This window comes from Furipterus horrens, unplaced genomic scaffold (genome assembly GCF_987537825.1).
Source record: "Furipterus horrens unplaced genomic scaffold, mFurHor1.1.pri manual_scaffold_8, whole genome shotgun sequence".
In the NCBI taxonomy this organism is placed as follows: domain Eukaryota; kingdom Metazoa; phylum Chordata; class Mammalia; order Chiroptera; family Furipteridae; genus Furipterus; species Furipterus horrens.
Window position 1 is genome coordinate 11594465 of NW_028327178.1, and position 23795 is coordinate 11618259.

A 23795-nucleotide genomic window follows, 5' to 3' on the forward strand; every position below is an offset into this window, starting at 1 on the left:
TACCAAAAAATTGTACTAGAATATATGAAAGACTACATGCTACTAAATTCAACAACCTAGAAGCTATGGATAAGTTCCTATAAATATATAACCTTTCTAGACTAAATCATGAGGAATTGGAAAATCTAATAGACCGATCAACAGTGAGAAAATTGAAATAACTATCAAAAACCTCCCCCAAAATAAAAGCTCAGGGCAGATGACCTCACTAGTGAATTCTGCCAAACATTCCAAGAAGATTTGATACCTCTCCTTCTTAAACTCTTCCAAAAAATTAAAGAAGAAGTAATACTTCCTAACACATTTTATGAGGCCAACATCACTCTGATATTAAAGCCTGGCAAGGATAACACACACACACACAAAAACTGTAGACCAATATCTTTGATGAATACAGATGTAAAAATCCTTAACAAAATACTAGCAGATCAAATACAACAATACATTAAAAAAATAACACATCACAATTGAGTGGGGTTCATTCCAGGGGCACAAGGATGGTTCCACATATGCAAATTGATCAATGTAATATACCACATTAACAAAATAAAGGATAAAATCATATGATCTTATCAATAAATGAAGAAAAAGGATTTGATAAGATACAACATTCACTTATGATTAAAACACTCAATATAAAAAGGGTATAGAAGGAAAGGACCTCAACATACATGACATATATGACAAACCCTCAAGACCTTCAGCAAGACTATAACGGTGTTGTACTGGAACAAGAATATACAATAGACCGGTGGAACAGAACAGAAAGCCCACAAACAGATTTATACACATATGGACACTTACTTCAATGATGAGATTGGTATTGCAGAACATGAAAAAAGTATGTTACTTCCAATAATGGAGCTGGGGTAACTGGATAGGCATTGGGCGAGGGCTCAATTCTTGACCCCTACTTCATTTTGTACTCAAATATAAGTTCTGCATGGATCACAGACCTTAGTGTGAATGGGAAAACAATAAGCTTTTAGAAAATAACACATTAATATCTTCATGATCATGGGAAAGATTTTTTAACACTGAAAAAGTACTGACCCAAAGGGCAGCACATTAAAGTTAAGAACTTCTCTGTATCAAAAGACATGAATAAAGAGAGTAAAAGGGAAAAAAGTAAAAGAGCAAAAGAAGAGCTTTGAATATTTGGAACACACATAACTGACAAAGGGCCTGAATCTAGAATACATAAAATGTCTTGCAAATCCATAAGAAAGTCAGACATCTTGATATAAGGACAGGCAGACTTGAACGGGCACTTTCACAGAAGAAATTCAAATTTCCAACAATTAAATAAAAAGACACTTAAGCCTTGGTCACATAGCTTGGTTGGTTGGAGCATCCTTCCATGCACCAAAAGGTTGCCAGTTTTGTCCTGGTTGGTGTGGCTCAGTGGGCTGCAAGCCGAGAGGACCCAGTTTGATTCCCAGTCAGGGCACATGCCTGAGTTGTGGGTGGGTCCCCAGGTGCAGTACGCAGCTGATTGATATTTCTCTCCAACATCTGTCTTTCTTTCCCTCTCTTCCCCCTGCCCCACTTTCTAAAAATAAATAAAATCTTTAAAGTTATATGTATATAAAGGTTGCCAGTTTGATTGCTCGTCAGGGCACATGCTAGGTAGCATACAAGAGGCAACCAATTGATGTTTCTCCCTCTAATGGACCTTCTATCCTCCCTTCCTTCCTCTCCCTCTCTCTCTCCGTGCATCTAAAATCAATGGAAAATGTCTGTCCTTGGGTGAGGATAAAATAAATAAATAAATAAAGGTGCTTAAAATTATTAGTAACCCAGGAATTACAAATTTAAAACAACATTACACACCCACCAAAGTGGCTTAAATGTAAAGTCTCTCAATATCAAATGCTGGCAGAGAAATGAAAATCCCTCTAGGCTGCCAGGGGGTGTGGAAATTGGTACAAAAGGTTAGAAAAATATCTGGCAGTATCTGCTATGGCTGCAGGTATGCATGCCCCGTGACCCAGAATTTCTCTCCAGACGCTGTCATGGGCGGGCACCCTCACTTGGCCTTCCCCATTGCGATCTGTGCCAGTCCACTGCCAACTGCCAGCACTTACATCTCATTGCCTAACCGCTTCCCCTGGTTGCCAGACCCTGCTCTGTCCATTTGCAGGGCAGGCTAGAAGGGCCCGGGAACCTCCCAGGAGCTTCCCCCAATCAGTGGATGACCAGAGCTGCCAGATAAATACTGCAACACCCTTGTTTTCCAGGTGGAAGAACACTGAAACATCTTCCAACTTCCCACGGGGGAAATGTGCTTGATGAAGCAACTGTTATTGGGTTAATTCCCTTCTGGGTGGTTTTTTGTTTTTAAGATTTTATTTATTTATTTTTAGAGAGAGGGGAAGGGAGGGAGAAAGAGAGGGAGAAAAACAATGTGTGGTTGCCTCTTGCGCACCCCCAACTGGGGACCTGGCCTGCAACCCAGGCATGTGACCTGGCTGGGAATCAACCTGTGACCCTTTGGTCCGCAGGCTGGTGCTCAATCCACTGAGCCTCACCAGCCAGGGCTGTTTTTTTGTTTTTTGTTTTTTAGTTGTTTCTAGAACAGTGTCCTTTTAGTATTCAGTCTGCTTCTCATTCTATAAAACCATACACACCCCCACCAGGGATTTTACCTACAACCCAGGTATGTGCCCTGATGGGGAATAGAATCTCCACTGTTTTGGTGCACCAGATGATGCTCCAACCAACTGAGCCACCGAGCCGGGGCCTCCCTTCTCGGTCTTATTTCTCCACTCCTTTACCAGAGCCTTTTGGGATTGCCTTTCAAATGAAACACCTGTACTTGAATTCTTAAGAAATATGTACTTACGTACATTAGAACACATGTTCAAGAATGTTCAGAGCAGCTCTGTTTGTAGCAATACTAGAAACAACCGAAGTGCCCATCAACAGAGAAATGGGTAAATTGGGGCATGTTAATTTAATATCACATAGCTATGAAAAAGTGAATCACTACTACACGCAATGACATGAAGAGATAAATAAAGCCACACACAAAGAAATACACACAGAGTGAATCCATTTATATGAAGTTTTAAAAAGCCAACAAAACTAAACTATTTATTGGTTATTAATACTTCAGTGTTAAGAACTTTGAGACAAAGCGTGGAGGAGATTTTCATAAAAGAAAGAGCATTGCTTACCTCTATGGCTGGGGGAGGGTTTTTTGATAAGGGGGAATCTGGAGGACTTCTGGAGTGCTGGCAATATTCAATTTGCTTTACGAGAATTAAGCAATCCGTTTATGTTTCATGTACTCCCCATAAGTGTGTTTTCTTTTACAATAACACTTTAAAAACGTATCCTATACACCAAAAGTAACGCACCAGAAAACACAACAGAAAATAATTCACAGTAAAACAAGTACCTAGGAATAACATTTAAAAAAATGAAAAGACCAAAACTATCACTTTTCTTTCCTTACTGAAAATACAAAAGATTTTTCTTTATCCAGTTTTTAAAATTAAGTATTATAATATTAATGATAAATGATCTTTTTAAAACAAAGTGTGATAAAATACACATAAGATTTACCATCTTAACCATTAAATTTTTTTTTATTGATTGATTTGAGACAGAGAGACGGAGAGAGAGAGATCAATTTGTTGTGCCACTTATCTATGCATTCACTGGTTGATTATTGTATGTGCCCTGACCAGGGATCAAACTCGTAACCTTGACATGTTGGGATGACACTCTAACCACCTGAGCTATCTGGCCAAGGTCATCTTAACAATTTTTAAGTTCAGTAGTGTCAAGTATATTCACACTGTTGTGCAGCCATTCTTCACTCTGTAGACCAGGTAACTCTACAGCCATTGAACAACAATTCCCCATCCCCCTTCTCCCCAGCCCCTGGCCAAAACCACCACTCTGTTGCCTGTTTTTATGAATTTGACTACTCTAGATACCTCATGTAAGTAAAAGCACACAGAATATGCATATGTTTTGTGAAAGGCTTATTTCACTTGACATAATGTCTTCCACGATCATCCATGTTGTAGCTTGTGTCAGAATTTCCCTCTTTTTTCAGGCTAAATAATATCCCGTTTTATGTTTATACCACATTTGGTTTGCTCATCCACTGATGAGCACATCGGTTGTTCCCATCTTTTGACTATCTTGAATAATGCTGCTATGGACATGGGTGTACAAATATCTCTTTGAGATCCCGCTTTCAATTATTTGAAATATATACCCAGAAGTGGTACTGCTGGGCCAAATGGTAATTCTTTTAAAAATATTTTGAGGAACTGCCATATTCTTTTATTTTTAAGTACATTTTATTGATTATGTTGCTACAGTAGTCCCAATTTTTCCCCTTTGCTCCCCTCTGCCCAGTAGCCCCCTTCCCTCCAGCAATCCCGCCCCCCTTAGTTCATGTCCATGGGTCATGCATATATGTTCTTTGGCTTCACCCTTTCCTATATTATTCTTAACTTCTCCCTATCTATTTTGAATTTACCAATTATGCTTAATCCCTGCATCATTTCCCCATTACTCCCCCTCCCCCTCTCAGCTGATAACCCTCCAAATATCCCCACACCTATGATTCTGTTCCTCTTCTGGTTTGCTTAGTTGGATTTTGTTTTTATTATTTTTTAGGTTCAGTTGTTGATAGTTGTGAGTTTGTTGTCATTTTAATGTTCATAATTTTGATCTTCTTTTTCTTAAGTAATTCCCTTTGACATTTCATATAATAATAGTTTGGTGATGATGAACTCCTTTAGCTTTACCTTGTTTGGAAAGCACTTTATCTGCCCTTCCATTCTAAATGATAGCTTTGCTGGATAGAGTAATCTTGGTTGTTAAGTCCTTGCTTTTCATCACCTTGAATACTTCTTGCCAGTCCCTTCTTGCCTCCAAAGTTTCTTTTGAGAAATCAGCTGATGTTCTTATAGGCACCTCCTTTGTAGGTAACTCTCTGCTTCTCTCTTGCTGCTTTTAAGATTCTCTCTTTATCTTTCACCTTTGGCATTTTAATTATGATATGCCTTGGTGTGGTCCTTTTTGGGTCTAGCTTGTTTGGGGCTCTCTGTGCTTCCTGGACTCTTATGTCCATTTCCTTTGCCAAATATGGGGTTTTCCTTCATTATTTTCTCACATGAGTTTTCAGTTTCTTGCTCTTCCTCTTCTCCTTTTGGCACCCCTATGGTTTGGATGTTGGCATGTTTAAAGTTGTCCCAGAGGTTCCTAAGCCTCTCCTCATTTTTTTCAATTCTTGTTTCCTCATTCTGCACTGGTTGACTGTCGTTTTCCTCCTTATGTTCCAAATCATAGATTTGAACCCTTGTTTCCTTCTTTTCACCATTGGTTTTGTGCAGATTTTCCTTCATTTAGCATAACCTTCACTTCTTCCCTTATGTGTTTGCCGTACTTAAGCATATCTGTCAAGCCTGTGAGCATCTTTATCACCAGTGTTTTGAACTCTGCGTCTGTTAGTTTGGCTATCTCCTCGTTCATTAGGTTGTCTATCTCCTCGTCGCTTAGTTCTCCCACTGGAACCTTGACCCGTTCCCCCTTTTGGGCCATACTTCTCTGTCTCCTCATCTTGACAGGCTCCTGTGTTTGTTTGCCTCTGTGTGTTAGGTAGGGCTGTCGCTCCTGTTACATTGTAAGGGGCAGAACATTAGGTATTCATCAGTACAGGGTGACCCGTTTCACCATGTTGTGGTGCTGTATGTGGGGGAGGGTCTGAGAGGGAACAATGTCCCTTGCTCATCACTTGCCCCTTTTGCTGGCACTTCTCCCACTTTTGCACTGGACTTGCGCCCCTCTAGCTTCTGCCCTGGCCATTGTTCCCAGAGTGGTTGGGTCTGCGGGTATTCTAGGACTGTTGGGGCCCTTAAAACAAGCAAACTTTGCTGAGACCGGCAGTTTCTTCCTCCACCCCAACCCCCACTGGTCTGCACAGTCAGAAGCAATGAGGCTTAATTTTCCCTGGTGCTGGGACCATGAGCTGCGTGGTCTGGTCAGGAGCTGGGAACGCTCCCCAGGTGTCCCTCCTGACTTTTTAAAATGTGTGACTGCACTTTCTGCCGGCCTGCCGCTGCTGCCACCTCCACACCGCGTCCTCTCCACCCTGGCTCCGCCCCTCCTACCTGTCTGGATGAGTATGTATTTCTTCTTTATACTTTTGTTTGTTGCACTTCCATGCAGCTCAATTTTCTGGAACTTCTGGTTGTCTCTAGTTTTGAGGTAGTTGTATTCATTCTTAGTTGTGGAGGGAGATGCGTGTCTGTCTAGGCCTCCATCTTGGCCGGAAGTGAAACTGCCATATTCTCATAGCAGCTGCACCGTTTTACATTCCCACCAACAGTGCACAGAGTTTTCAGTATCTGCACATCCAACATGATATTTTTTGGATTATTTTCTTTTTTAAACCCAAATGGGTATGAGGTCAAACAAACTTTCAATGAGAAGAACTGGTGTTAGAATTCTGAGAGAACCAGGCTTCCAGAGTCTAGGCAGCACCTGGCCACACATTTGCCAAAATGGAAGAGAATTGGCTTGCCTTAATTCTCTTCTAGATACAAGTTCTCAGGACAGGTTTCTCCTGGCACTATGCTGTCCTTACCTCAGGTTCCAGAATAAGTTAGAATGATGTTCACCTGCCACCAAGAAGCTCCGCCCCCACTTCTTTCTCTTTAAAAGACTCCCCCCATGCCCAGCCTGGAGCCCTTTCCCTCTCTGCCTGCAGCCAAAGGGCAGGGATAGGGTGCAGCTGTAACCAGACCCACAGAGCCACCCAGGATGCACCTGTGGATCAGAACTAATGGCATTAGGTAATCACTCAGGGAACAGAGCTGCAATTACCCCTTGGATGCTTTCTCTAAGAGGACCACATGCCGAACACCAAGATGGGAGAGTAATGAATCACCAAGTGAATCAACTGGAAGCCCCTCTAATTAGTGTTATAATTTTTCATGAAAACACTAATGAATATGAAATAATGTGGCCATGAAACCACTAGGACAATTAATCCTCGGGAGTAATTTGGGGTCAGAAAAGGATTCTAGAGCCTGTTTAAATTGACTTGTATGTTGAGAATGCAGAGGCCGCCGGCTTCAAAACCTTATATTAGCAAGTAAGTTGCTATTTCAGAATAAGCATCAGTGGGGTATCTGTAAGATTTCTTCCTTCCCTCGTTCCTTCTTCCCTCCCGCACTCCCTAGGGCAGAAACCCTTCAGGGCACTAGAAGGGAACCCAAGTGAAAGCACAATGAAGGGATTTGGGGATTGTGATGAAGAGGCAGGGTCTAGATATAACAAAACCAGAAAAGAAGCTAAAGAAGAAATTATTCTCAGCACTTTTAGCCTCACAGCCATCTGGATGTCTGAGAAAATAACTTTCAGATGTGACCGCCCCCTACCCCCCAAACCTGCAATCATGATGGAGATATAAAATGAGTTGAGTCTTGTTGGCTGGGCTGCAATTTCTACATGTAAAATTATAAAATTCTGTCTCATGTGGAGTTTGCGCTCAACATGTAGCGCACTTACAATATGGGCTCTATTGCCACACAAGTCGGTAAGGATTCAGTCACCACCTACTGGGCACACCGAAGGCTTCCAAGTTCTAACCATGAGCGTAGTAAAATGCCCCTAATTGTTAAGAGAGTCTTAAAAGGGCACTGGGGTGAGGAGCTGGGGTGGTGGCGGGACTCAGTAGCACCGCTGCGAGTTTGACCCGTTTGGAAGGGTCATATCCAGGAAGCAATGTGGAATCTGGCCATCGCTCGCAACACAAATTCCACCAGCTGAAATGGGGAGAAAGTCACGCTGAAGAATAGATCTGTCCATGAGGAACAGGGTGTCATCAGAAGTCGTCGTCGTCGGCAGCCGTCCGTCTCGAGAGACGATGGTGTAGCTTCTTAAGAGTCTATCTGCACCGCCGAGAATGGCTGTGCAGTCCGACTCGGGAGTGACATCGTATCTGTCTCCTCCCGTGTTGAATCGACATCTTGCGATGACGCTGAAGCTACAGAGCCTGGGCAGGGTGATATGGAGGGTCTGCTGTTGCCCATGCAGCAGACCCCCCCTCTCTTCGCAGCTGAAGGGTCCAAGGGAAAGACGGAGTCAATACAGCTTGGCTTCAGGTGCGCCGCAGGAGTTGCCGGTGTTGACTACAACGTCAAACCGCCTTAGGGACTCCGGCTCCGGATTTTCTGTCAGGGTTTACTCCCTTAGCCTTTCCCCTGAAGAGGTATGCCGCAAGGCAGCGGAGGTTTTTTGGAGTCAGAGTTTTCCTTCTCTGATGTACCCTGACTGGAAGATCGAACCAGCGACACTTAGCTCGCAGGCCGACGCTCAATCCACTGAGCTAAACCAGTCAGGGCTGTCATCAGAAGTACAGAGGAGATAAGAGGAAAATGTGTCAGGTGTAGCGCAAAGCACTGGTGGTTATCACATTTCATCTGCACACCAACTAGGTGATGTCGGACATCAGCCTTACCCCCGGTCAGCAGGGGAGGCAGCTGAGGCTCTTGGAAGTTAGTCACTTGCCTGGGGTCTTACAGCCAGCGAGCGGTGCAGTGGGACATAAGATGATTCTAATAACCACGCTCACGCTCTCAATGATGACACCAAGCAATACTCTCAACATAAAACCTACAGGAGAGCTGGTGTCTCAGGCCAAATTCTTGCTTATGTACAGAGATGTTACAAAGTAAAATTTAATAATGACAGCTAAATTAGCAAGCATTCTCAATGTCGCTTCTTCTAAGCACCTATATGCACCCTGTGATGTACCTACTATTTGAGGCACAGAGATTGCTCTGGGCTGAATGTTTACAACCCCACAATTCATATATTGATACCCTAACCCTCAAAGGTGCTAGGATTGGTAGGTGGGGCCTTCAGGAGGTGCTGAAGTCACAAGGGTGGGACCTTTACGGGTAGGATTAGTGCCCCATGGAAGAGGCTCCGGACAGCCCCCTAACCACTTGGGTCATGTGAGGATTCAATGAGACGTCTGCGACCTGGAAGAGGGACCTCACCTGACCATGCTGGCACCCCAGTCTCACGCTTCCAGCCTCCAGAACTGTGAGCAATACATTTCTGCTGTTCTAAAGCCACTGAGTTTGTGGTGTTCTGTTATAGCAGCCCAAAAGGACTGAGAGAGTGATAAAGATACACTCGAGGACCTTGAAGATTCTAATGCGTTCTGAAATGTTTAAAGACCAACTAACAATACAACAAAAAGCAGGTCTTTGGGACTATTTTGTAAAATATTGAACAGTGCTTATGGAATGCCAATTCTCCGATTACAGCTCTATTGCCCTAGATTCGCTTGCTGTTGAATTCCATGGAATGGCTGTCTCACAGGAAGCTAGCGTAAAAGATGAGGAGGGTCTGTTTTGCTATCTTCAGTAGCAGGGTGGATGGACCTGAGAGATAAAGGACTTTCTCCTGTGTCTTGCTTCCAAAAATACAAGACATTGGGAATCCCACCTCTTCACTGGGAATGACCCTCAGACAACTCACCCTATTTGTTTTCGAACCCAGTCTGGAATTCTAGCCCCGGAGGAATGCAAATTAGACTTTTGAGGCCCCAAAGAAAGCTAGGTGCCTTGGGCTACCCTAACCTTGTGTGAATCGGAGTCCCAGGACTCCAACTAATCCATGAAAGAGTTACCAATTTTGTTTACAATGCTCAGCATCCAAGTAAATCAGCCTGCCAACCGGCAGGCACAAAATATGAAGACTTTCTGGAACTGCAGGGTTTAAACAAGTTCAGGGACACTTGTTATGAATAACAGGAGACTACATCTGCCTACTAATTGTGTCATTTCTTCATATCCATGGGAAGTGTAAGCACTGGATATTGATTCATAAGATGCCATTTCATATGTACGCAGAACAAATTCAGCGAAACCAAGTTATCTGCCCAATGGAACTCAAAAATATTTCTCAATTTAATTTTATACAGACCTCAATGTGAAGGAAATTTAATTAAGTGAGTAATATAGAACACAATGAAATGTCCATCAGGACTGCTTCCAAGGGTTTAAAATGTTTTCCTTTTCAGACAGTATAGTTAGAGCGGCCGAGATATCTATGTTAGTACAATGTCTTGAAAAGTAGGGCAAGGAAATCAATGTGATCACCGCTCTGAATTAAGTATGCACAAGTGGGAGCAACTGAGATCCATATAAATCAGCTCGAGTAGCCCTCTGCGTGCCAGACCATTAGGGGACAGGCAGAGAAGGAGGGTGCAAATAAACACATTGACTAGAGGTGTACTCACTAATGGAAAGCATCTCTTAGCACCCTCATTAAGAATCAAGGCAAAACTGTCAAATATTTTTACCACTGCTTATGATTTAAAAAAAAAAAAACATGCCCCAGATATAGAACCAACCTAAGGTTAAAAACCGACAACAAAACCGAGACACTGTTGGAGTCACAAATGAGTAAACCTTCTGATCTTTTTGATATAACCTTCGAATTGCTTCTCTATTCATGGCGGACCCAAAGCAAAGGGTTCACGGTGGATTGTACCAGCTCAGAATAATGGAGATATGAACTGGGTGGTTACATTTCTCTAGGCAATGGATGGGGGCTTTTGTACCTCAGATGTCTGAGGATTATTTCAGTGGGAAGAAAAAAGTTGAAAAGTTTTAAATGGAGCCTCATTTTGAAATAAATGTAGAGCTGCATGTGGTCATCTGGTGGGGCTGGACGGGCCCTCCTTGTAGGACACTAGAGTGGAGATCAGAGGCTCCGTATTTACTGAGTACCAACTATGTGTTAGGCACTAGGCTTGTGCTAGCAAGAGCGTGAAGGAACGCAAGGCTGGAGTCCCTGCCTGCTATGATCTACAACAGCAGGTTAGGCCTGTCCGCAAAGAGTCATAATACAAAGAAACATGGCTCCTGTCAAGTTGGGCATAGGCTTGTTACTTGTGTGCAGTACAAAATATTCAAGTATTTTGGAATGCTTCTACATTTACTTTGTTTGTTGCCAATTTGTTTTCCTATCCTATCTTACCATAGAAATGGTTTCCTGCAAGAATAAAGATGCACCAAAATATGTGGTATGAGGTAGACTGCCAAAAAAGAAACACAAACAAAAAAAAAGCTCCAATTCACTCTCTCTCGCCCATGCTCCTTACCATGAAACCCTGTAGTGCCTTTGCACTCTGTCTCTGAGCTCAGCCTCATGACTTGCTTTCACCAATGGAATGTTACAGTATGTTATGGCTTGCGCTTTCTCCTTTGCTCTTGCCACGAGAAGAACGTGTCTAGGCCCCCCAAGTAGTCCCAGGAGAGGACGGGAAACATGTAGAATAGAGCCACCCACACACACGATCGAGCCAGCTGAACCACAGATGCATTGGCAAGCCCAGCTGGGACCAGCTGAGATCAGCCGAGTCCTGCTGATAAGTGAGAAAAAATGCTTCCCATTGCATTCTGTGAGTTTTGGAGTGGTCTGTCACTCAGCATTATTATGGCAATAAGTAGCTGGTACATAGCACATAATAGGAGTTCACTAAAATCTGCACTTTCTTTCTTTCTCTCTCCTTCCCCAACATCCAAAGCCATCTTGTCCCCCAGGGTCACCATGCTAGGTGAGGGATTCTGTGGGGATGTCCTGAACACAGTTCATCAGCCTATTATCCGATAGCTACTTTATACAAATCTGTACTATTTACATAGACTCTCCAAAGTGGACATGTTATTTCCATTTTATAGAGGAGAAAACTTAGACTCAGAGCGGTTAGGTTAGAGCTAGCAACGGCAGACTAAGAATTAATATGCAAGCCTGTCTGATTCCAAAGCCAAAGGCCATTCCTTCCACTGATCACCCTGCTGGCCAGAGGTCAGTTCTGAGAGACCATTCGGGAAAGGAGAGCTGGGTATCTCCAGGCTGTTCCCAGAAGCCTAGAGAGAGGACTCTGGGTCCTACAGGTACTGCTCCCAGGACCTGCTCCACATTTCCTCTCTTCTGAGCTTGGGGCTCCTTGCCCATCTCAGATAGGCATATATTTGTACATAGCTCACAGACTGACTCTGAGGAAGAAGAATACAAGCTCCTGGGCTGCTGTGGCTTAGGAGAGAAAAGCCCAGCTAGCTCTACTGTGAGTTTTCCTCCCTTTCTCCTCTAATCCAATCACCTGCCTATTCTCCACCCTGCCCTTTTAACGGACTTCCAGGGATCTGCCTATGGAAGGCCAAGTCGGAGGCTCTAGGTAGAAAACTGGTCAGGGAGGGGGGAGCTCAGCAGCGCTGACTCCTTTTGCTCCCATCTGACTCCTCTGGGAAGATGGCAGAGGAGGCAGCGAAGGCCTTGGGCAGAAGAGTAAAGAGGAGAGCGTGTGCCCTTTGGTGCCACCTACGCAGAGCGTGGTGCCCCAGCCAAGGAGAGTTCGGCCTCTGGCTGGGAGCCTAAGGCTCTTCAGGGGCTCCAGAGCTGCCTCCTGCTCTGCCCAACCCTTCCTGTCTCTGCCTCCTTGTCAAAGGAGACTTGGTTTGGCTATGCAAGGCACACAGATGACAGTCACTTAAGTCAATTGCTTACTGAGTGTACCTAATTATCACGCAGCACAGCAGCACATTCAACGAAAGGCATCAAGAAAAAAAGTCTCGAATGCTTTAATTTTAACACTAAGTTCTGTTCATATAGGCTTGATCTTCATGTAATATGAATGTCAACACATAACTTTAAAAAGATAAAATACCACAAGGCAGTATATAATTTCCACATAAGACAGATAGCAAATTATTTTAGTTTTAGTTCCTTATTAAAGTTGAGATAATAGTGAAATCTGTTTTTACTCAATCCTATATGGATATTGTAAAGGTAAATGAAGATTTATCCACTCAAATCTTAAAAATCCAGAAAAGGGTGAAAAAAAGCTATTTTTTTTAAAATTCTTAACTACTTACTCCAGTACTGTGTATGCAAAACTGTGTCTAATGCCGCTGAAAATTGTTGAACTACTTACTGGGTCTCAAGGATCTCAAGAAACTTTATTTATGTTCTCGTTTGCCAAAAGATAAGGAAATGAGAAAGGAAGAGGGTAAATGTGTCAATATAAGATGTTGACCTCTGGCTTTTTTCTTTATAGGTAAATTTAAATCAACAATCTAAGAATTTGCACAATATCAGGCAATAGCCATTTATATGCAAATTTACTTTACTGATAATTAAAATAACTTAAAAGGAGAAAGCAGTCCCTCTGATCTGCTAATGTGTTTGCAGGCTCAATTGTTCTAACGTGGGTAACATTTAGGCTTTGGGCGGAAGCAGGCAAACTGTGTCATTAACCAAACCACTGTGAGCACTGCCGTATCCATATTAAGTGTACGTCTCATTTCTGATTAGCGCAGGACTCCATTTTGGCTCACATTATGCAAGCAAATATTTCTGTCAAGGAACAACACCTTTATAGAAAAGAGTATCCCTTTTCAAAAAGGAGAGGTTAGAAAAGAATGTCAGATATAGGTACAAATATACACACAATCCATTCCCTCAGAGTAACTGAAATGAGGAGGTTCTATAAAGATAGGCAGGAGCCCATCAAATGACTCACTTTAAAAAATACCTACTCTGGGTCCAGGGATGGACCAGTAGCTGTAAGAGGCCCAAGGGAAGAGCCACGGGACAGGGAGACACAGACGACAGAGTGATGTAAGATCACAGCTAAGAGGCTGCTACGTATTTTGGAACAGACAATGCAACTGGAGTTCAGGGAAGTGGGAGAAAAGAATGGCTGGGGAGATTTCAAAGGAGGATTTGGGGTGTCCAGAAGGAAAAAAAACGACCTGGAGAGACAGGTGCAATAAGGCATTGCAGGTAGGAGAAACAGTGTGCAGACATGGATGGGCAAAAAGGATGCTGTATGAACAGAACAGTAAGGAGAGCTACCTGATTGGAGCAGGTTACCTGCGGGGATGAGAGTCAACTGGTAAAATGGGTCCCTGCTCTAGTGTCTAGTGGTCATCATGTCATATTCCTTGCTTCACTGGTGACAATCTGAAGCTTTGGGTGAGACTTAACCCCACTTCAAGATCCTCTTTAAACACATACCCTGTAGTATCATAGCTTAGGAGTAAAATGACATTGATGAGAACTTGATAACATGAAATATGAAATACTGCTCCAAAATGATGCGCCAGCATGAATATTTCGTTTTCAAATGTCATATATGAACTTGGAGTGGTGGTGGGGGTTGGTACAATGGGCAGAAACAGTATCATATGAAAGGAGAGTATTAATTTATTCACAGATATTTACTGGCTGCCTACTGTATGCCACCTCTGCTTTTGTGGGACCTACATTCTAATGTGAGGGAACACTAACAAGTCAGCAGGTGATATCTATGCTCTACATGCAATGGGAGCGCTAGTCCAAGGGTATTCTGACTTAGGAGACCAGAGAAGGCTTCCTAGAGGCAAGGACGTCTAAGCCAAGACCTGCAATTGAGTTCAAGGTAGTTGAGTGAGGGAAAATGTGTTCTAGAGCAAAGGACCGGCCTGATGTGTTTAGGGAGCTGGAGGGGGTACTACATGTCTAGAGCACGGAATGAATGGGTGGAGTGATGTGAGATGAGGCTGGAAGTAAGCAGGAGTCAGTCCGTACAGGAGCTGGTGTGCCCTGCTCAGGGATCTGGACCTTCTTCCAATTGTCATAGGGAACTAACAAAGGGTTTTGAATAAGGGTGTAATGTGGTCAAATTTAGGTTCCAGAAAAAGTCACTCTGGCAAGGTTGGAAAATGGATGGAAGAAGGCAATAATGGGGGCTGTTGAAATTGGTGATGGTCCCAACTAGGGCATTAACAGGGGAACTGCAAGACGTAGAGAGGTATTTAAGAGGTAAAATCCACGTGGCCCATATAGTTGGTGGTGGGGAAGAGGACAAAGAAAGAGTCCAAGTTGATTTCCTGGTTTCTGGTTTGAGATTCTGTGTACAAGTTGATGTTATTGAAAGAGAGAGGAAATATAAATAAGAGACTCATATTTGGTAGTGACAGTGAAGGGATTGGGGGGGGGCAGGGACGTGAGTTCACTTTGAGATAGATTGAGTTTGTGGACTCTGAGGCAAAGATGTCCAGACACAGAAGGAAGTAGAGATCTGGAGCTCGGGAGAGGTATCAAGGCTGGAGAGAGACCTGAAGTCTTCAGCATGGAGCAGCAGTAAACAAATTGATGAGATTATCCAGGGTGAGTACACTGAGTGAAAAAAATAAAATAGCCTAGGCCAGAATGCTGAGCTAGATGGGCAGAGCAAGAGGAGTCCAGAAAGGGGACAAAGAAGGAGTTATCAGAATGCTAAGAGGGAAAATAAGAGAGTATAGTACTTCAGAACTCAGGGGAATAAAGGGAGAGAAAAGGGTAGTCAGTGTCCGATTTGGTGGAGCACATACTGAGAACTGAGAAAGGTTAGGCTTGAGTGGAACCAGACTGTAAAGGGCTGGGCCTGAAAGGAGAGGTAAGAAGCAGATAGTGAGTTATAGCAACTCTTTCTAGAAGTGAAGGGAAGAAGAGATAAAGCTAGAATAGGTATTGGGGGGGGTGGATTTAAAAAAAAGAGACTAGAGCACAAAATACTGATGGGAAGAAAGTAATGAAGAAAAAGAGGTTATCGGTACAGGAAAGCTTGGGGTCCTGAGAAGGCAGGAGAGGCAGGGGCCCACACTCAGGTCAAGGAATTGGACTTCAACAGGAAGACTGTCTCTTCCTTTTAGAATTTTTAGAAAATGATGGGAGAGGTTAGACATTAAGAGTGAATGAAGAATTCATCTTGTGCCTGGAATGTGAACTGAAATGAACTCCCTTCACTGAGTTCATTAGGTATACATTGGGAGGCACCTGAATCCAAGATTTTAAAAAATCTTTTAGATTTAGGAACTTATCACAGTGTTTCAGAAAAGCAAGAAGTTCTTCCATTCCACACATTTTTTAGTATCTGAGTCAAAGAAGACTATAGGGACGGTCCTGTTTACATGGCAGCCTTGTCAAAACATTCTTTAAAAACCACATTGAGTTCATGACAAGGGAAATGCATTTAGTACAAGGCCTTGCAGAGTGGGCTGCCTTTTAAAAAAATTTTTATTGAACTTATGGGGGTGGCATTGGTTAAGAAAATTATATAGGTTTCAGGTGTATGATTTTATTTATTTATTATTTTTAACTTTGTTTTTATTGACACTATTACAGATGTCCCCATGTTACCCCCCTTTGCCCTCCTCCACCCAGTTCCCACCCCTTCCCTCTGGCCATCACCACACTGTTGTCTCTGCCCAGAGGTTATGCATGTATGTTCTGTGGCTAATCCCTTCATCAGGTTTACAATTCTATAATCCAATTCTGTATATGCTGTGATGCATATAAAATGGGTTTTTAAAAAAGGACTTTGCTTACTGTCTAATCCATGTTTTACTGGAAGAGATTTTGATAGTGTAACCCAACAAACTACTAAGAAATGCATGTCTGCAAATTCAAAGATCATATGGCTTGAAGAAACTGCTTTTATCAGTGTTTATCAAACGGATCTGAGACCAGTTCTTAGATCTGCTTCAAATATGTTCCTGTTCAGTTTTAGAGCAAAGTTTTAGATATTTAAACCCAGAAAATTAATTTTTTCAACAATGAGAATCAATGCTCTACCAGATTAGTGTTGTTTGGGCTCGATTTTTTCCCCCTTCCTTTCATCTATAAGCCACTTGGAATTTAAAGATGAATTGTCACAGGGAAGAAAATCTCATTTATCATACCCTTGACTTTCCTTTAAAGGGGGCACACCTGTCTGTTCCTATGCTCTGCCCCCCTTTAGAAATAAATTAGGTTTGAAGAATAAAATTCCTTGAAAATCAAGCGAGACATGCTAATTGGCTTTGGGAAGGCAAGGGCTATTTTACTAGAAACCCTTAAAAATGGGAGTTGTTCCCAATCATAGGCCTAAAGGACCCACCTGCCTCTTTTCTCTGGAATAAAAACACAAATAAAGCAGAGCAGCCAGAGTCAGGGGTCAGTGCCTAATGTCAGTTCTCACCATGGCCAGGGCCACAGGACTCCATTGTGTGGCCTGGGGGAAGTGACCCAAAGAAGCCATGGAGAGGTACTTCTTAAAGAGAACTCCATCAAGGATGACTCCCAAGAAATCAAACCCAGTTTCTAGATTTATGGGAGGTAGTGATGTCCCACAGCTGGCTCTGCTTGCAACATTCTGCTGATATAAAGTGAGAGCATTGTTTAATATAACGAAAGCCATGTTTTCAAAAAGCAGACACAAGTAAGTGGTGGGAGAAAGCATCCATTTGTGTATATTTGTGTGCGGGGCAACCAGACTGTAAGCCTTTGGAGGAAATCCTAAATCTGAAATACCGTACTGAGAGCAGCAATCAGAGCCCGCAGGAGGCAGAACATTGTGAAAAAATAGCTCAATCCCTCTGTCCCCCCAACAGAGGTAATGCTCTTCCTCTGCGGAAGGAGAGGGGCGTTTAGCATCTCTTGTCCTGTCTTCACCATCGCCTCCTCTCCCTTTGTTATCCCTGACCTCTTGTAGAGAATCGGCACCCTGGGGTGCGAGGGGAAAATGTGAGGCCCTGCTCGGTCTGGGGCGCGCTGAGACCTGGAGCTGGAGCTCCCGATCAGGGTCCTGCACGGATTTAACCCCGCAGAGGGCCCACCAGCCTTCTCTGGGTTGAGATGGCTACTGGCTCAGACTGCAGCCGGGGCGCGCGGCTCTCGGCGCTCCGGGGCGCTGTTCGTGGTGCTGAAGCCCGCGCCCGGGAGTGGACGCAGCGACCCACCCTCCTGCGCGCTGCTTGCCAGGGGCTCTGGCCCGGGCTCGACGTGAGGCGCGTCTGGAAACAGCTGCCGCCCACAGAGCTGCAGCCAGGTCCACAGCTTGGCTCCCAGTCTAGCTGGCCGGCTCCCCTCTCTGCAATTGCAAAATGGCTGGTTCACTTCTTCTCTTCCTAGGGGATCCCACAGAGCGCAGCCCTGGCTCGCTGCTTTGGCGTGGCTCTTTCCTGAGGTCCTCCCTGCCCGTACTAATCCTCGCCCGCCCCCTCCCCATTGTACACTATGTTACCTTTGCAGAACACCTTACAGTTGGCACAGCCCTCGCGGGCACCATCAACGGAACCGCTCCTCTCCTCTCCCACGGACTTTCTTGCTTTTCTCTTTCCCTCCTCCCCCAAACGCTTTCCATCTAAGCAGGAGACCACTCCTCCAATGTGCAGGGCGGGCGGGTCACGTCACCCACACAGCAGGACCGCTGGTTTCTCCACGGCAAGGGCCACAGGCAGAGGTTAGAGTCGCAACAGAACAGGAATAAGTCCCTAAAGAAAAGTCTAGGGAAATGGAGGTAGTGGTCAGAAGGATGAGGAATGGGAACCCAGATCTAGGACCAAAGTGAAGGGGCTTGGGAGGTGCAAGGCTCATGGCAGGGAGATGACTCCCAGCAGGTGGCGCTCTAGCTCAAGGGGTTCTCTGTGAAAGCCTGCACTGCTGGCTCTACCTCAAACCTTTCTGCTGAACAACCTCCCCTCTCCCCCAGCTCTGTTTGGAGGTCTGTCTTTCTCTTGACCCAAGCACTTATCCAGACTGTATTCCGGCTAGAAAGCACCGTTTGCACAATTCTATTTAATGCACAGGAATGAAGAGAACATAAATAGAAAAGAGAGGCAGCGGGAGGTTTTTTTTTTCTGGTGAGATTGATGGCACTCAGACCGAAACTGTTTAATCATCAATAACATGATTCAGCAACTGGGACGTGTAAACAACTTGTGCAACTGCTTGCTTTGGTCAAAGCCCCGGAGGGGCCCACCCGGTTGAGCCAAGTCTGGGGAGGGCAATGCCAGTAGGATGCTCCCTCCCTCCCACCAGGGCTGGGCTAGCTCAGCGCCAGCCTGACTGGCGTGACCTTTGGCTTTTGCAGCACAAGCGTGGTTCGGCTGGGGTTAATGGCACTTTGCAGGGCGCTCCAATTGAGTAAACAAAAAATGCCTTGCCCTGTTCTAATGGAGCACATTATTCGGAGGCCTCAGCCTTCATCCAGGCCCCTGCAGCTGCTCTGCAGGTCAGTGCTACCAATAAAGCAATTAGCCAATGAGAAAACCCTTCTTCCCTGAGGGGGGCTCGAGGGTTTTGCTGCAGTTGCTGAGCTTTGCTTTGGGGTTTTAAACAGGCAATCCAAGTTGATCTGTGCCTCTTACATCAGACTCCAGGATGAGGACAATGAAATTGTGTGTTTGCTGAGTGTGATGTTTTAAGGGACTGGTCCCTTGTTCAACACGGCCTGGAGAGCTCACAGCTTCCTGTTCAATTAACCTGAACCAAAGCTGAACTCTGCCCTTTGAACTCACTCAGCAGATAAATACATTAGCTCACCTAAGGAATCATTAATATTTTTCAATCACATAAAACAAACATGAGCGTCTGAACACAACCCAAGAGAGAGCCAATTAGGAATAGTACATGCACCATATTGGAAAACAAATCACAAATGGACGTTATTTACAGAACCAAAGGGTCAAGGAAAAAATGAAATGGATCATGCCAACAGTTCTGGAAACAAAGGGGACTTTCATTTTCATATCTACAAACATGAGTGATACTGAGCAATATTTAGCAATTCCTGTTCTATCTACACTGCTCTGTAAGAAAAGTTGTACCTTCCTCTTGGCTTAGTTTCTATCAACTTGCATCAGAACACATACCTCCAAGCCCCCTCCCAGTATCCATGCTCACATACAGAGTCCAAAATATTGCACTTCCTGGGGATAATTCTATTCCTGATTTGCTACAAATGAACCAAAATAATTTTGTGGAAGTATTACTGCTTTGAAGTGAACCAGCTTAAATGAACCAAGCTAGTGGATTGATTGAAATAATTTTATAGTAGGAAGTGATGTTCCTGAGATCTTGCTACTCTAGCATATAGTTTTTCTTTCATGGAAGAGAGAGAGACAGAGAGACAGAGAGGTGCTAAATATATCCATTTTGTCCTTATCCCTACATGTCATCTTAGAAGAATGAGAAAAGCATCCCCAATCAAATCATTACACATTTCAGTTTGATTCAATTTCACTACCCACAATTCTTCTTCCTGACCCCTCCCCTCCTACCCTCTTTTCATTTTTGTCTGGTTTGGAGTGTGGGCTTAATGCCCAGCTATCCTAGATGAGAACACTTAAAGGAATATCACAAGCGCAGGGTAAATCTATTGAACGAGGGTCTTTAACTATGTGGTTTCCTTAAAGGGAAAGGTTGGATCAATAGGATCAATATGAAAGGTTTCCCTGGCCCTGCATAAAAGGGTAAGGGCTTCTCTTTTCACTGGTTTAACTTTACTCTCTGACAAATGCAAATCAATGGATCTGTGTTTACAACAGATTCCCTAACAGACTCAACTTGGGTAAAGCCCAGAGCCTCACCCGGGGGGTGGGGAGGCCAAGCTTGATCTAGAGGGACGCTCTGGGGGAGAGCTCCATGCTCAAGGCCCTGGAGATGCAGCGGGGAGTGAGCTGACATTGGCTACCAATCACCCTTAATGAAGGGGCTTGCTGTCTACTGGGATCCTGCTGCTTCTGCCTATGGCCACTCCAAACAAGGTAGAAAAAAATGGAAGAAACAGGTTTCCAAGGATGTCTCCACCAAAGATAAATATAAAGCCCAAATTCCTGGGATTTGGTGAGCTGGCCAACCTTGTTTCCTACCAAAATAAATCTGGGAGTCTGACTACACAGAGGAAACTGAAGCGAAATATCTGCAATTGGAGCAGCACAAGTATTTGAGCTTTAAAATGCTCTTTCGGCCCTGTCTTAGGTGGTAACTGGCTCTCTTAGCAATGACAAGGCAAACCACTAAAACTGTGGATTCTTTTCCCCTTAATTTTTACCTTTCCCTTTAAAAATGTGATGCTTCCCAGAGATTACATGACTTCAAGTCGATAGCAGTTACAGAGAAATTATTTTTCTTCCTGCAGGAGAAAGTATATGTATATTTGATTACATGAGCCAAAGTCCAATGCTGATTAAATTACGTTGGAGGTGTGCTTCCAACCCAAACAAAGTCTGCTTTCTACAGAAGAGTAATGGATCTTCAAATGGCGAGAGAGGAATGCAGAGCCTCTCTTCCCTCTGGGACAATTTGTGTGGGACAGTTTTTCATAACAAATGTCCACAGCTTCTACGAATCCTGCTCCTCAGTCGAGACTGTCTCTACCTGCACGCCCTGCAGCCCGCCTCTATGCCATGCCTCTCTGCACCTTGTCAGGCATCAGATGGGCTGAGTTACCCAATCAATTCCCCCCGCCCCTTCCTGCCCCTGCAAAAACCTGCGCATTTTTTTTCAAAGTCTTTGTCCTGAGTGAGGCATGGAAATCCAAAAGCCTTTCCCAAAATCACTGAAGTGGCTTAGGAGGGCAGAATGGGCGGTGAGGGGTGCTGATGGGCCCCCAGTCCATCTTGAGCAGACTTTGCACCTGACAGCATAAATGATCCCAATGGACTTCTTCCTCAAGGTCTCTCTCCACCAAGAAAAGTATCTCCCTGGATGGAGCAACTTTCCCTCGGTCAGGGAAAACAAGGGTCTCTGAGTGGTCAGGTGTGAACATCATCCAGAGCGTCTTGGATGAAGGTTAATACCCAGAGTGCCTCAATATCCACCCCTTTCCCCAGGGCCCTTTATCCAGGCAATCATTTCTACTTAATTCCCTCCTCATTTCCCTTCCTTTGGCAGGAACCCAGAAACCAAATCTTTCTGCTTCTCCTCTGAGTATTTCATTCCTCCAGGGATCTCCCCCTACATGATACCACTTTTCCTGCAGACAGTGTCTGCCAACACCATCAGCAGCCATAGCATGGTAGGGCCCAGGGCATTCTTCCTGAGAACGCTTCAACCACCCTCCTCTGTTCTTCCTTTAGAAAAAGCCTTTAACGGCTAGAAAACCAGCAGGTGACCAGAAAATGAAGTTTTGGGTTGAAGATAGCAGGAGAAGCCGGCTTTTGATCTCTTGGGGTTCAGGCCTGGAGCTGGGGAAGGTAAGCCAGCCACCCACCCAGGAGGTGGAGCCCTATTGCCTCTGTGCAGACCTGATTTAAGAGGGGAGTGGGGCAGCTTTCCTCTTGGAGACATGGATAATGGAGGGGGGGGGGTAATCAGTTTCCTCTCTGTTCCACTTTCACCATTCACCAGGATCCCCACCTAGTTTTGGGGTTCTAAGATGGGGATGGCATTCTAAAATGCCACTCAACTCTCTGAGAAGGGAAATGTAGGAGCCCCTCACGTGGGGCACAGGGGGAGGGGTCAGCTGTCTTCCTAACCAGGAGGAAACCATCCACCCTTAGTTTCTATATCTGATCACTGATCACCTGACCTAGTTCACTGTTGTTTTCAGGAGGGGAGGGTAAGGGCACGTTCTGACTAGGAATCAAGGAGCTATAACCCAGCTCCCGTCTCTAATGAGCCATACTGGTGGGAAGATGACCCGCACCTGGGGAGGGCAGAAAGGAAAACCCACTGACCCTTTGCAACACCTCAAAGCAGAACAATGCAAGCTTCATCCACCTCCTCTTTCCTTCCTTTTCTCATTTTATTCTTGGAGAAGGAATGAAAACACTCCTTTCTTTCCAGATTGACTTTCTCTGGAAGGAAAGGCTTAGCTTTCTCCAATTGGAGGAGTTATAATTTCAAAAAAAAGAAAAAGAAAAAGGAAAAATAACAATTAGGCTCTCATCTCATCCTCACTACTATCTCACATCTTTCCTTCTTTCCAGTCAAATTCACCTTAGTGTTTCTTCTGGGAGAATAAACCACCATTTGGCAAGGAAGCACAGGGCAGGTGCGGAAGCCTCCCCCATTGGGCAGGTTCGGAGAGCTCAGACGTGCCTTTCTAGTGGGTGCAGGCGACCCAAAGCAAACCTCCGTACCAGGCGAGGCCTGAGCCCTAGTTCTCTCCAGCTGGCGAGAAGGGGAGGAAGCAGTGGGGTCCTCTAGTTTGGTTTTCTTACCTTCCCTCCCCAGCCGGTTGGGCTAATTAGCCTGCTGCAGAGCAGAGAATTCTGAGGAATGAAGCCCACGCCTTTGTCACCGGGGCTGCATTTAACAGTCTAACTAATGCGTCTGTGTAGAAAGTCTGCGAACGAGCTCTCTCTTTTAATGGGAAGAGGCAAAGCTAGGAGGGGATTCCAAAGCTGCGCGGTTCACAGGCAGCTTTAGAGACATTATTTCCAAAGGAGGGCTTGATTGTTTCCGCATATTGAGAGTGTGACCGAATTTCCTAGATGGTTTCGAGGGAGGAAAGAAGTTGTTCTGAGCCCTGTTGGACCAGATGTGGGCCCGGGTGGATGCGGCTCCTGGAGGACAAGAGAACTAGGAGGGCACGAAGGCCGGCTGCGCAACGCCTCCTCGCCCAGCCACCTGCAGCCCCTGTAGCCCGGAGCGCAGAAAGCGACGTGTGAGTGCGGGGCTGGGGAAGTGGGCAGGCAGCCCAGCGACCAGAGAAAGCCTCGGGTAGGAAGGGGCAGCTGGGGTTGCTCGGGGGAGGAGCTGCGGCCAGACCCGAGGACCCTGTGGAGCTGGGGAGGCGGCGCGGCGGGGAGCGCCGGGGAGCTGGGGAGCCGGGGCGCTGGCGAATGCTCTGCTGGGAAGAGCGCGCCGTCGGGCTTACTGGAAACGCGCCGGATCAGGTTCCAGATCAATGAAATCTGGGTCCACACGTTTACGTTATTGTTGCCAGCATTAATGCTCTTTTAATCTTCTAAACATTATCAGCATCGATCTCCCTCCATATACACATTTGT

General features: G+C 44.9%; 1 protein-coding gene and 1 long non-coding RNA gene across 2 annotated transcripts in view; one reads left to right on the plus strand and one right to left on the minus strand.

The window, feature by feature from the left end:
* Window positions 1-23795, minus strand: part of ONECUT2 (one cut homeobox 2) — a 39893-nt gene that overhangs the window by 10695 nt on the left and 5403 nt on the right. The window lies entirely within an intron of this gene.
* Window positions 1-23795, plus strand: part of LOC150002523 (uncharacterized) — a 42619-nt gene that overhangs the window by 9855 nt on the left and 8969 nt on the right. The window contains exons 2-3 of the long non-coding RNA XR_016512704.1: window positions 21918-22034; window positions 23277-23449. This is a non-coding gene — a long non-coding RNA (uncharacterized LOC150002523). The remainder of the gene's footprint in view (window positions 1-21917; window positions 22035-23276; window positions 23450-23795) is intronic.